General features: G+C 37.7%; 1 pseudogene; it reads right to left on the bottom strand.

Moving 5' to 3' along the window:
* Positions 1–1,561: 1,561 nt before the first annotated feature.
* Positions 1,562–10,729, bottom strand: LOC103432696 (endoglucanase 9-like; annotated as a pseudogene).
* Between the last annotated feature and the right edge of the window lie 3,285 nt (positions 10,730–14,014).

The raw sequence follows: 14,014 nt of genomic DNA, 5'->3' as shown, positions 1-14,014 counted from the left end.
AATGTTTTCCTTCGTGGTGATCTTAAGGAGGAAGTTTATATGGATCTCCCACCTAGTATGGTATATCTCCTAGAAAATGTGTTGTGTGTAGATTGCGAAAGGCTTTGTATGGTTTGAAACAATATCTTAGAGCGTGATTTGGGAAGTTTACAAGCTCAATGAAGAAGTTTGGGTATTTTCAGAGTCATTCAAATCATACTTTGTTTCTAAAGCGACGAAATGGTAAGCTAACTACATTGATTATTTATGTTGATGACATGATAGTGACTAGTGATGATCAGGATGAGGTACAACGCCTTCAAAAGTACCTAGCTATTGAATTTGAGATGAAAAGAATTAGGTGAATTGAAGTATTTTCTCATAATCGAGGTTGCACAATCCAAGCATGGTATTTTTCTGTCTCAATGGAATTATGTTCTTGATTTATTAGCTGAAACAGGTATGTTGGATTGCAAACCTATTGATACTCCAATTGAGCAAAAGCATCGTCTGGGCTTATTTCTGGATCATGTTCCTACTCATAAGGAATGGTATTAGAGGCTTGTGGAGAGATTAATTTATTTGTCTCACACTCGCCCTAACATTGCTTATGCAGTTCTTGTGGTAAGTCAGTTTATGCACTCACCTAGTGAAGCTCATATGGATGCAGTAATTTGTATTTTGAGATTTGGTTTTCTCCAAAATGGCCATTTGAATGTAGAAGGGTATACATATGCATATTAGGCAGGTTTTATCACTAACCGATGATCTACATTTGGATATTTTACTTTTATGGGTTGTAATCTAGTTACTTGGAGAAGCAAGAATCAAAAAGTGGTGGCTAGGTCAAGTGTTGAAGCTAAGTTTCGTGATATGTCTCATGGTGTATGTGAGTTTTTGTGGTTGAAAATATTGTTGAGAGATCTTGGATTTAAACCCAAGGGTGTTATGAAACTCCATTATGATAACAAGGCTGCTATTGAGATTGCTCATAATCCAATGCAATGTAATCGAACAAAACATGTGGAGATTGATCGACATTTCATCAAGGAAAATTGGATGTTGGAATTATTAATTTTCCTTTTGTGGGATCTCAATATCAACTTAATGATGCTTACTAAGGCTGTGTCTAATAGTGTGTTTTCCAACTCGCTTGACAAGTTGGGCATGCGCGACATCTTTACTCCAACTTAAGGAGGAGTGTTGCGAGTTATATATTTATATATTAGTTAAAGTGTAAATAGTAGTTTGGTCTCACATTGATGAAGTGCATATGTAATACTAATTATAACTCCTATACATACTCCACTTTGGAGATTAATGAATATACAAGAAATTCTCAAATATTGTCATATATAATTTTGGTATTTTACCATGTTTAATTCAACTTATTGGCATGCCTGCATTCATTAAGAAATCCCATAGATTTGTGGCTTGCGCTCTATTTAAGGTGTAAACTTCATGAATGGTGTAAAATGATGAATCAGTGTAGATTATCTTTTCATTTTGTTAAAAGAATAACATAAGCTCATCATATTACTATTATATTCAACCAACACCCGAACTGCTTCCAATTTTACTTTCATAATTTAAAATGAAAAAATAGGCAGAAAAAATATCTGATGAAATCATAAGATAGATATGCTCCTAAAATATCCCAGGGTATCCAAGGTGATGGAGGAGGTGGCGGGGGTGAAGGTAGGGGAGAAACTACATAGAACATAGAGTTTTTGTCAATGCCAGTAAGGTTTCCTATGGACAGTACCACAAGTGCAGCAACCAGACCTGTATTTCCTGCAAGGCTTATTAGCGCTCATAGCTTTTGGTATTTAGTTTTATGAGATTTTGGATTGTTTGGGAAAAGAGAAAGTTGCAGAGAAAATGCAGCAATTGTGTTGTGAGAATGATGAAGGTTCTAATTTCATTTCCGTTCACCCCTAACCTAATATAACCGTTAGAGGAGAAAGAAGAGAGATTCGTCTCTAACAAGTTACATCAAGATCAAATCTTAGCCTTAGATTCTATCACCCTATGAGGTGATTACACATGTCATAATCTATCACTTAAATCTTAGGCTAGAAAGAAAGGCCACATGGAATATGATCCAATGGCTCATATTACATCCGAAATAAAACTTATAAAATAAAATTCAAACTGTGACTTTGGCTCCAAGAAATCGGCTCGAAGATTAAGCACCAACATTCCCTTTTAACCATTTAGCTGATTTCACACCAAGAAATCCTCTTAGACAAGCAAATCTATCATTTGGCAAGGCCTTGGTTAGGATATCTGCAATCTGGTCTTCTATTTTGCAATAAACCAGTTCGATTTCCTTTGCTTGGATAGCTTCTCTGATGAAATGGAACTTTCTATTAATATGTCTAGTTTTCTGATGAAAAACTGGGTTCTTTACCATTGCTATAGCAGAAGTGTTGTCGCACAGAATTGGTGTGCATTCCACTTGTTCCTCCCAAAGTCTTCAAGGATAAACCTTAGCCATTTTGCCTGTGATGTAGCTTCTGTTACACTCACATATTTTGCTTATGTTGTTGACAAAGCCAATGTGTTTTGTTTGATTGAAGCCCATGAAAACACACCTTATCTGAGTGAAAACACATACCCTAAGGTGCTTCTCATGTCATTCTCATTTCCAGCCCAATCACTGTCACAGTACCCTATCAGAGTAGTTGTTTTCCCTTTCACAAACTCAGTTCCAAAATCAAGAGTGCCTTGAATGTATCTTAACACCCTCTTGGAAGTTCCCATATGTTTCTTCATGGGATTATGCATGAATTTAGCAAGTAAGCTAGAAGCAAACATTATATCTGGCCGTATAGCAGTCAAGTATAACAGGCTGCCTACAAGCTTTCTATATTCACTCTTATTTGCTGCATCACTGTCATCCACCTTGCATAACTTCTCATTCACAGCAAGTGGTGTTCCTACAGACTTGCAGTCTTTCATTCCAAACTTCTCAATAAGCTTCATTGCATATTTCTTTTGATGTATAAAGATACTTTTCTATGTTTATATAACCCTCATGCCAAGGAAGTGATGAAGCAGTCCCAAATCAGTCATCTCATAGTGCCTCATCATGTCATTTTTGAATTCTTCAAGTAGTTTTGGACAACTTCCACTATATACAATATCATCCATACATAGTGAAACAATAATGATACTTGAGCCTTCACTAGTCTTGACATATAGTGTTGCTTCACTTGAGTTTTTCTTGAAACCTGCATTGCTGAAATAAGAGCCTATCTCATCATACCAAGCTCTTGGAGCTTGCTTCAACTCGTACAAAGCCTTGTTCAACTTATACACCTTGGTTTCCTCACTTTTCTTCACAAATCCTTGTGGCTTCTTAACATATACCTCTTCCTTCAAAACTCTATTAAAAAAAATAAAAAAAATAAAAAAAAACTAGCTTTACATCCAGTTGGTATAGGTTCCACTCCTTCTATGCAGCAAGTGATATCAAGGTTCTAATAGTATCTAACCTTGCTACTGGGGCAAACGTTTCATTGTAATCTATCCCAGGCTTTTGGGAGTAGCCTTTTGCCACCAGTCTAACCTTGTTCTTTTACACGGATCCATCTAGATTCAACTTAGTTTTATAGACCCACTTAACACCAATGATAGGTTTGTCAAATTGTCTGTTAACTAGTTGCCATGTGTTGTTTTGCTCAATCATTTCCAGTTCATATTTCATTGCATTCTTCCATGATTCATCTAGAGCATCTTCTTCATAGCTTTATGGCTCCACAATGCACATGTTGCACTGTGCCATAATCTCATTGATACTTCTTCATTTCTATAGTGTGTGATCGATTGCTTAAAAGCCTCCAAAAACACCTTCACTCAGTGGAGTAACAACGTCATCCACTTGAGGTGATGTATCCAAAGATTGACTTGGTTCATAAGTTTCAAATTGTTTCTGCCCTTCATTGCAATCTGCCATTTGATACTTAATACTCATAGGGACTCTTATTTCACTTTTCTTAGTGTTTTCCCACTTTCATGAGGCATCTTCATCAAAGATAACATTTATGGACAAGATAATCTTCCTGGAACTTGGATCAAATAACTATACCCTTTCTCATAGGTTTCATAACCCACAAAAATGCACTTATGACTATTTTCTTCAAGCTTATGCCTTAGTGTTGTAAGGATGTGCACATAGCACAGCGATCCAAAGATTTTTAGATGTCCAATGTCTGGCTTTCTGCCACATTATGCTTCAAATGAAGTATTCTTCTTAAGAAACTTGGAGGGACATCTGTTAAGTATGTAGATTGCAGTGTTCACAGCCTCTGGCCAAAATGCATAAGGAATACCATTTTCATGCATCATGGACTTTGCCATCTCCACCACAGTCATGTTCTTTCTCTCAGTCATTTCATTATGTTGATGAGAGTATGCCATGGTTAACTGCCTCTGAATTCTAAGCTCATTATAGTACTTATCAAACTTAGTTGATAAAAACTCTCTGCCCCTATCACTCCTGAGACATTTCACCTTGTATCCATACTGCAGCTCAGTCATGGCTTTAAACTTTTTGAAACATTCAAATGCACTTGATTTGTTCTTGAGGAAGTACACCCATGTCATTTTGGTACAATCATCAGTGAACAACAGAAAGTACCTATTTCCAGAGATAGATTTAGTTTGCATTAGTCCACAGATGTCTGTATAAACCAACTCCAATGGAAATTTAGCTTTCCAAGTGATTCTGATAGAAAAGAATCTCTATGCTGCTTTCCTAACATGCAGCCTTCACATACACAACAAAAGTTTTCTCTATATGAGGCAATCCATGCATTTCTTGATCTTCAAGCAATTTGATACTTCTGTCATTTAGGTGTCCCAATCTCCTATGCCATGTATGCAAACAGTGTGTTACATTTGCCTTCAAGGCCAACTGATTTGCAAACATCATTGTAAGAGAGAAGCATCTGTTATTTGTCATCTGCACTCTAACCACAAGGTTGTCAAGTGACCAACCATCAAAGGTGTTCACCATATTTCCTCTAAGCACCAAATAGTACCCATGCTCTATCATTTGTCCAACAATGAGAAGATTCTCTTCAAGTTCAGGAACAAGCATTACTTCTTGAATATGCTTATTTCCCAATTTGGTTTCTATCACTAGAGTTCCTTTTCCTGTCACCTGAACAATTTCTCCAGTTCCCATCTTCACTCTGGAAGTTAGATTTCTTTGAATATTGACTAGCAATCTTTCATCACATGTCATGTGGTTACTACAACCACAGTCAATGTACCATGAATGGTTCACCTTCACATCTGTCATTGCATTGCATGCATAGAACAAAGAACCAATTTCTTCAACCTGATTTGCATAGTTCATCTTTTGTACACCCTTATTTCCATTGCAATCTCTAAGTATGTGCCCAAACTTCCCACAATCTGTGCATTTAGGCTTACCTTCAAACCAACACTTGCCATAATGCAATTTATCACAGTGTTTACAAGCTGTTTTGTTTCCATCATGAAAGACATTTGGTTTGGGATTAAAATTAGGCTTACTTTCCATTTCTTCCCTTTGGATTTCCAGTTTTTCTGAAACTTTTGATTTCCATAATAACCTCCACCCTTGGGATTCTTGGCTCCAACATTTAGACTTATAAAAGCCCTTTCTATGGAGTTTTCAGCATGTTTATCCAGTCTGAGCTCAAAGCTTTTCAGAGAAACTACCTCCTGAACCTCAAGAGTTTCAAGGTCCTTGGAGTGTTCAATCACAGAGCAAATAGGGTCATATGATCTTGGCAAACTAATTAATAACTTTTGCACTATTATTTCCCTAAACAAATCATCACCATAACTCTTCATTTGATTCATTATATCAAACAGTCTAGCAAGATATGCAGATAAGGATTCACTATCTTTCATACGAGTATATTCAAATTCTCGACGCAAACCTTGTGGTTTTACGCTTCTTACTTGCTTGTCTCCTTTGAATTCTTGCTTCACAATGTCCCAAGAACCCTTCGAGGTCTCCTCGTTCACGATTCTAGGGAAAATTTGATCTGAGACAGCTCATTGGATCAATCCGAGTGCACGAGCATCCTTCATCAAATTTCAGTCATCGGGAGCTTTTCTACTCAAGTGATTTCACTTTTCTTAGCTTCACCATTAACCTCCTCATTCTCTTTCTTTTGGATCTGAGGCATTGAAACCATTTTCAATAAAATCCCATAGTCCATGAGATTTCAAAATAGTTTTCATTCGAATACTCCAGAACTCATAGTTTTCTCCATTGAAAACTGGAGTATGAAGCTCAGCGGTAGACATTGGATTCAAGACTCACATAACCTCGATCTCAGCTCAAATCGATTTCAGTTTCTTTTCACATATTCACGCCCAGTTTAGGCAATTGAACCTGGCTCTGATACCATTTTAGCGCTCATAACTTTTGGTATTTAGTTTTATGAGATTTTGGACTGTTTGGGAAGAGAGAAAGTTGCAGAGAAAATGCAGCAATGGTGCTGCGAGAATGATGAAGGTTCTGATTGCATTTCCATTCACCCCTAACCAAATATAACCCTTAAAGGGGAGAGAAGAGAGATTCTTCTCTAATAACTTACATCAATATCAAATCTTAGCCTTAGATTCTATCACCCTATGAGGTGATTACACATGTCATAATCTATCACTTAAATCTTAGGCTAGAAAGAGAGGCCACATGGAATATGATCCAATGGCTCACATTACATCCGAAATAAAACTTATAAAATAAAATTCAAACTGTGACTTTGGCTCCAAGAAATCAGCTCAAGGGTTAAGCACCAACAAGGCTTAGCTCTGTGTAGTTGTAATTGGAACGGACATCCTGGAAATTTTCGTGCTCATTATGACCAGCAACCATGACCCCAACAATTGTATTTGGATTCATTTCTTACTATCTCTCCATTTTAATCCCCCTTTACAACCGTACTTGATCTTCTTTTTAGGAATGGATGCTCCTCTATTGTGGACCTGCTTTGGAAAACGTTCACCAAAGCCGACAATGTAGCTTATCCCCCAAGGATTTTTGCCAAGAATGTAATCAATTTGGGTCCTAGAAAACTTGCGCAGTTCTTTAGTAGGGTAGAAATTGGATCCGCAATGCCATCCAGGTGCAGAAATAGCGTCAAAATAGTCATTGTATAGTTGAGCTAAAAAAGCTGCATGGAATACATATTGAAGAGGTCTTGGCCTTTCACTATTCAACTGAATTAGCCCTCCATTTGTTCTGTTGAAACTGCGAAAACAGGAAGGTAGGAGCACACTTTTTCATCAGTCTGACTGTAGAATGTCCTTAACATCTCTCCATAAGGGTACCTGTAAATCGAGAAAAATCTCAGCCGGCTTAGAAGCCAAAAAGCACCAGCATGCTTATTGTACCCTATTCTTAGGGTCAGTGCATAAATCTTTTTCATGAGCAGCCAAGTCGGGGTTAGTGACAAGTTGAAGATAGGATAAGTTTCCCGTTGCAAGATACAACCAAGATCCACCCCACAGAACTGTTAGAACAATCAAATGTCAAGTGTATAATATATAACAACTACACAGTTTATCTTGAATATCAATTTCACAAATATACGATATATCTTACAATAAGAACAATTTAATGAATTTGAATAACAAATCACAAAAAACAAAGACACACTGACTTGTTTTCGGAAGATAGAGGCTTGCAGAGCAATCTCCTAAGACAGAAATACGTCCCTACACCGGTGCAGTAGTTCAAAGGACGTCTATCTTGCAGGATACAACTATCTAATCCAAGTTCTTGCACACGAACTTGGATTCTTGACGAATTGCTAGTGTTGTTCTCTGTAAGGAATAAAAGGAGCGATCGAATTGATGTATTTCGTTTCTGAGCGAATTGCCATATATATAATGGCTTAACTTGAACAAACACAACCGTTCGTCCTTATCAGTTACAAAACAGACGTAACTGTTCACTTAGTTTTATCCTTTCGGAAAAACTGAATCCAAAAATTAAAAACGAAAAAATTAAACTTGTATTTTCAAGGCCCATCTTTGACATTTAATATATACACCCAAACTTCCATTTGTAAGGCCCAATGTCCATAGCTTTGGCCTAATTTATTTTAAACCATAAGTGAGTTAAACCACTTATAAAGAGGTGTTTAACAATTTGTTTGGGCAATGTGGGACTGAGTCCCACACTCACAAGTTCCAACAAGAACTTCATCCCAAAAACCAGTGGAATTGTATATGGGGCAAAAACAGGTCCACAACACCCGTATACTTTGCACCTTGCCCTTTGATAGTAAATCAACACCATAAACTAGTTTCTTAGAGTAATTTGTGTTGTCTTTGAAAACAATGCAGAAGCCATTTCTGTGGCAAGGACCGAGCAATTATAACACTCTTGTCCGGTTCTTGGATGGTCAATATCCTCAAGACGTATCCAACAGTTGTGAGTTTTATCTTAATCACCACCGGCGGCGGAGTCAGTGTCATCAACCCCTCTAACATCCGCAACCACAATGCCAATGGAATCAGCTGTAGACGAATTGAAGGTCTTGAGAAGGTAATATGTACCCCACTTGATGATGCCCTTCACATGGTCTAGTTCTCCTAGTGCCGCATATTTTGCACTGTATTCGATCACGCTCCAACTCAATAGTCATGGCAAACGATGCAGGGAAGCTGAACTTGCTCGTGTCTCCACCGTCATAATATCCACCAACCAATTTTTTGGTGTTAGAGTAGCCATCACTCAGCAGGAATCATGGCTATTTTGTATGTTAATTTATGGCACCAAAAGTTGGAAAAAAAGATAAGTACCGCTAGAAAGAGCAATTAATTCAATTCAAACTTTGCATACAGTAAATAGGGTTTGAGGAAAAAAAAAGTTAAGTTAAAAAGAAATGGCATTAGAAGAAGAAAATAAAAGAAAGAGCAAAGCTGGACGAGAGGGCTTGGAAACCCTTGGGCCCTTTTTGAGAAGAAAAAAAATGTGAAATTTAAAATTTTAGGCTAAAAAGTTGAAGTGAAAAAAAAAAAAAAAAAATAGTGTTCCTGCTCCATAATAAGTCGAACCCAAGAGTACTTGGCACAAATTACTAGCTATTGAATTATTCATACATTATGACTCAACAGATATACAAAGAAAATTCGAATGAAATTTCCACGTTAGAATTCACTAGCAAGTCCTAGAGTTCACTAAGAAACTAGAGAGAAAACTCATATTTGTTGAATAAGTAGTCGAAAGGTTACAAACCTAAGGCCAAAATGACCTATCTATAATGTTCTTAAGCCTAGAAACCCTAGGTATATAAGTAGGAAAGGAAATAAACAAGGGGAAACTTGATATAACTTCAATTTTTTGAGCCAATAGTAGGAATGGTCCAATTTATTAAAATAAGTCCAATTCTTTAAATTTAATTATTTAATTATCAATAATTATCTCTTAAAAGAAAATACTTATTGTAAAAATCAAATTTCTTCCTAATTATCTCTTTGATTATTTCTTTTTATATACTTTTTTGTTATTTCTTGTTCTTCCTCCTGCTTTAACCCATTTATAGATTTTTTTTTAATTTTTATAATCAACCTATATCACAGGTTAATTGTATTTATCTACCTATATCACAGGTTGAACCAGTCACAGATTAATGTGTCTTGCTTGTATGTATATTATGTTTTTTTTCTACCTTTCAGTTAGGTTTCATATCTCACTTATAGATATAATATACATTCATATATTTGCTACTTGAGTTAGGGTAGAATGTTTTGCATATAGATTTATGTTAGTATATTATTATTTTTTGTTTATAAGATATTAATTAGATGTTTTGGAGTTGAAAAATGCATAATATTAAAAAAATTTAATTGATTTTTAATATTTTTAGAAAATATAAAAGGAGTATAAAAGAAATAAAAACATATAATTAGATAACTGGAGTCACGGGGCTTTTAGATCTAGGTCCAAAGGTATAGGTTGTTTTTAGGACTGGATCCAATTATCTAATTAAATATTTTTGTACAATTATTTTTTTTTTCTTTTTAGATGAAAACTTTAAATTCATTAACTTTTGTGATAAAGGTATATTATACAAGGAAAAAAAATGTAATACAATTAATTTGTGTTATAGACTGGTTTTATGCATCAACATAAGTAGACTATGAAAAAACCTATGGCATAGGTAGATAGACAATTAAACGTATATTCGACCTATAAGCGCATATGAAACCTAACTACAGATACAATAATATAATACTTACAAGTAAGATACATTAAGCAGTGATACATGTTAGTTATAAATATGAATCTTTCATATAGGTAGATAAATACAATTAACATGTGATATAGGTTGATTATAAAAAGGGTTTTTTTATCACAAATAGTCTCTGAAATTGACCCAATCAATCAAGATGGTCCCTGAAATTGAAAATCGATCACTGTCCCTGAATATGACTGCTAAAAATCAATGTGTTCCTTCCGTTAAATTTCCCTCAAAACTTCTGTTAATGTCTGACATGGCACACGTGGGACCCAGTATAATTAAATATTCCCAGCTACTCCAATTGGTTCTTGCCGAACCACGTCCACCATTACGAGGTCCGATTTCTCCCTCCGTCTCAGCGCAGTTGCTGCCATGTCCACAACGTCGAGCCTAGTCGTGGTGTCATTAGGGTCGCCCCGAAATTGCATCAGCACCCTACTCCATTGCACCCTTCCTCTCTCCTTGTAAATCCAAATCCCTGCACCCATCATTCATCCCTGCAAATCCAAATTCATGTACCCTTCCTCCCTCCCTGAAAAACCAAATCCCTGCAAATCCAAATCCAAATTCGTGCAAATCCAAACCATCACCATCCAAATTCCTGTAAATCCAAACAACCACCACCTTTTAAATAAATTTGAAAATGAGAAGAAAAAAAAACAAATGAGATCGTACGATCTCTGTGGAGCCAAAAATAATCACAAGGCGACATGTGGATCTTTGGACAAGAGGACAAAAATACCCTTGAGGTACAACGGGATTCCTACGCGCGAGCAGCGGGCAATCATCCTTCAACTAAATCAAAAGTGCCCAAAATAGGTAACAATTCCAAACCTATTTCATTCCATATATCTTTTACCTCATTTTCCCTTTTTTAGCTAATCAATTAGCTATTTATTTTATTCACTCCATAACCTCCCAGAAACATTCCTTTTATTATGTTGATTAGCCAATTAATATATTTATTCCTAATCAATATATTAAATTGCTAATTAAATCACCAAATAACACCCAAAATATACATAAAGGGCCGGCCACTCTTTCTCCAAAGAGGACCGGCCATGCCCTATAAATATTACCCACTTTTCTCTAAAAACCTAGGTTCACACTCTTGCAAAATTCCAAAAAATATCTAAACACTTTTCTCTCTAAATTCCAACTTTGGCATCGGAGGTTCTTCGGCCAAAGCTCCCCCCCCCATTCATCGTGGGCACGTGAGGCTCTTGGCCTTGACCCTAAGGTGTTAATTGTTTTGTAGGTGCAATTTTGTCCAAGAAGAAGGAGGAAGAAATTTGCATCCACAAATTGGTGCTTTCATTGAGAGAAGAAATCCACACTTGTAGAAGACTCTCGCATAAAAAAAGTTTTTCTCTATTTTCTAGTCCACTTGTATTTTTTCGTATGTTCTTATTATTAGAATTTTTTATTTGCAAAGATTCTTTGATAAAACGTAAAAGAAGAATACAATGGCTAGAAATTTAGAAAATCCCACGAGTGAAAATTTCAATATCCAAGAAATAGGACCACGGCGATCCACGAGGCTAAATGTGACAATAGGTGGAGCGGCACCACCACCGCGAGTTTCCACCACGGGAACCACCGCGGTGGCTACCTTGGTAGCCACCCGCGGCGAGGTCCATGGCACCACTACCACAGCCCGAGTCGTGCCACCAAAGCAATCCCAAGGGGCGCCAACCAAGGCCCAAGGCACTACAGCCACGGCCCAAGCCTCATATTCGCGTGCATCACGCACTGAGCAGCTTGTTCCCACAGCCCAGCCTGCTCTCGTGGTTTCCCAAGCAGCCCAAGTCGGTCCAAGATTATCTCAACCATCCGGACCAATCATCGAGCCGAGGATATTTTCACCACATTTCTTCGCGGATTTGACATTTCCCAACTCAAATCTCGCACTTAGAGTCAACCAGCAGCAGCTCTTTTCCAGCTACAATAAAAGGGCCAAGATCCGGCAGTTCCAACCCAGAGATCTAGTCCTAAGAAAGGCCTTCATCACTGCCCGCAAAGAAGGCTCGAAAAAGATGGATCCCATCTGGGAAGGTCCATACAAGATCAGCAGAGTAGGCGGCAAAGGTAACTACACCCTCGCCACCATAAATGACAAAGAGATCGAGAAGCAATGGAACACCTACAATTTGATAAAATACCATATGTGACTTCCCATTATATCAAGACCCGAAGACTCAAGCATCTCAACGGACACCACCTCGTAAGCCGAGGACTATCCAGTTGTCATGCAGTCTTTTACAGTTAAGTTATTTGTTCATTGAGTTCATTTTTCAATGAAGAATTCAGAAGCAATTTGCAACTTGGCTCGACTACATGTCTACAACAACTTACCTCTCCTACACTTCAAAAGAAGATTGCACCCTTTTTTGGGACTCACCGCAAGAATTTCACCCCCCCCCCGAGGGACCAACCATGCTCTCCAAAGCGGGAGGATAAAACTCAACACTCCGAATATCCAGACGTGGATGAGCCTGCTACCCTAGTATAACTAGATGCACGATGGTTTGCCCCGGGATTCCTAGAAGTAGCCATAATGGTCTTTTTCAAGGCTTAGCTAATTGAAGGATTTTGGGTCTCTTGGCCTAATCTATCGGGAACCGGGCCCTAAAGACGGAGGGGGCACATTATGCAGTACACCCTAAGGGTGGCTGCCCTAGAAACCTAAAGCTGGTACCGAGTGCACTAAGGTACCTATGGTTTTTCGGAAGACTGCCTATGGCTTGCCCTTCAAGAAATGAAGCTATGTTAGACTTGTACAACTGCGCATCCTAGTGAAAGGTTAAACAAGCTAGCATGCATATACGAAGTTTTATCCACTACCGACATGCTACGTAGTCAATAAACTTCACATTTGCCAAGCGTGGAACAATCTACACCAAGTCCTAAAGTGTTGTGATACTTGTTACGCAACTTACGGAATTGAAGGAAGCCAAGGTTAACAGCTTAATGGTTACGCGGACTTGTCTACTTCTGTCAGTAAGGCATATGGCAGCCAACCCTATGGCTAACAACTTTGTAAAAAGTTCTACACCAACATCTACGGTTGCGTAGGCTACGCTGGCCTGTCTGCTTATAAAAAAAGTAGCACGTCTGCCATTGGTCTATAAAGTCTAGAGGTTAGGGTGTGAACCACAGAAGCAAAGATGGAGAAAAGCGAAGGAAACAAGTTTATTAAATTTTCTAGCAAAATTGATAAACAACTAGTAAAGACCAAAGGAGTTCAAGCAAAAGCAACAAAGAAAATCCTAAAAGCTACCCAAAAGACTACTCTTCAATAGCTTGGACATCTCACGACTACTCAGTCGCCACACCTTCAGCAGCCTTGATGTTCTTAGTAGCGGCATCATTCAGAGATAGAACACTCAAGATCTTGAATCTGAGGTATGTAACACTCGATTTCCTTTTCTGCACTTTCATACTTTACTTGGATCGCATCAAGCCTAATCTTCAAATCCATGATCTTTTGGCAAGCGGTCTCAAGTTACAGAGAAGTAAGGGCAGAAATGTTAGATCCCTTCAAAACAGCAAGCTCATATTCCAATTTCTTGATTTTTTCGACCAAGAAGTAAGCTTCAGCAGCCATGGTTCTTGCCATCTTTTTAGCAGCCTTGGTATCTTCTTGGTCAAGGAACATAAACTCGACTGCCAGAATCGTTGTTTTCTGCATCATGGCTAACAGAGCAGTCTTTCTATACTCTAATGTGTGTTTCGCGAAAAGACTCGGACGATTAATCCCCTTAACACCATCA

This window comes from Malus domestica, chromosome 03 (genome assembly GCF_042453785.1).
Source record: "Malus domestica chromosome 03, GDT2T_hap1".
NCBI classification, from domain to species: Eukaryota; Viridiplantae; Streptophyta; class Magnoliopsida; order Rosales; family Rosaceae; genus Malus; species Malus domestica.
Note: the sequence above shows the minus strand (reverse complement) of the source record. Positions and strands in the feature narration are given on the sequence as shown.